The sequence below is a fragment of the Pteropus alecto genome, unplaced genomic scaffold (genome assembly GCF_000325575.1).
Source record: "Pteropus alecto unplaced genomic scaffold, ASM32557v1 scaffold160, whole genome shotgun sequence".
Lineage (NCBI taxonomy): Eukaryota > Metazoa > Chordata > Mammalia > Chiroptera > Pteropodidae > Pteropus > Pteropus alecto.
In genome coordinates this window covers 3213158-3214047 of record NW_006429864.1, presented here as the reverse complement: position 1 = coordinate 3214047, position 890 = coordinate 3213158, and positions in this window count along the sequence as shown.

The window sequence follows — 890 nt, the reverse complement described above, 5'->3', positions numbered from 1 at the left end:
TGCTGACTTCTATTTTCCCCAGCATTACTGTCTGGCAAAATCTGAGAATAACAGGATCATGTCTAGCGATGTGTGCCGTTTTCTGACGGAGGGCAGAAGGAGTTTCAGGGCCAAGTACGTTCACTGTTTGTTCTACCTCTTGAGGAAGTTGTCTGACCCACTCTCAGATGGCTGCTGGGAAAATGTAGAAGGGTTAAACAAAGCAGTGAGACACCGAATCAAGTGCTGTCGTCCCCCTGTATTATCAAATACATGCTGGACACAAAACAGGCAAAGAACGGCACAGCTTCTACTGTGCATACGGGGAAGAATAACTTTGATGCGGGCAGGTAGAATGTTCCTCCCTTCTTTTTTGTCCATATTTCTTTCTCACCTCCTCCTTCCCTCCTTTTCCTTCTTCTCCCTTTTCTTCTTCCTCTCATTCTTTCTCTCTCCAATCCCCCTTTCTTTTTTCTGTTTCTAAACAGACAGCTTGCCTACATTCTGTGTACCCTACCAAATTTATGGAACTCAGCTGAAGATTATTTTTTATATCTGTAATATTTCCACATGACTAATTGCATTTAATGAAAAGCTGACACTCGACAATTTCTTGGGCTCATTCAGTGTTGGATGTATTAAAGCCCCAAATCATCAATCATCTTAAATTTGGCGAGTTATGCTTATAAATAAATTCAATTATCAAGTGTGTGCTGTGCTGAGTCTTCGTATGTGGGAGGGACTGCAAATACAGATGTGTATACGCCTGTATATGTATCTTCGCGGCTGTATTCCCCAGTGAACAACACAGCCTGCAAACTTATTGTTAACACACAGTGACTTTTTCAAAACAGAACTCAATTCGTATTCCAGAACCAGATCTGATTTAATGAGAATGCCCATCTTTTCAA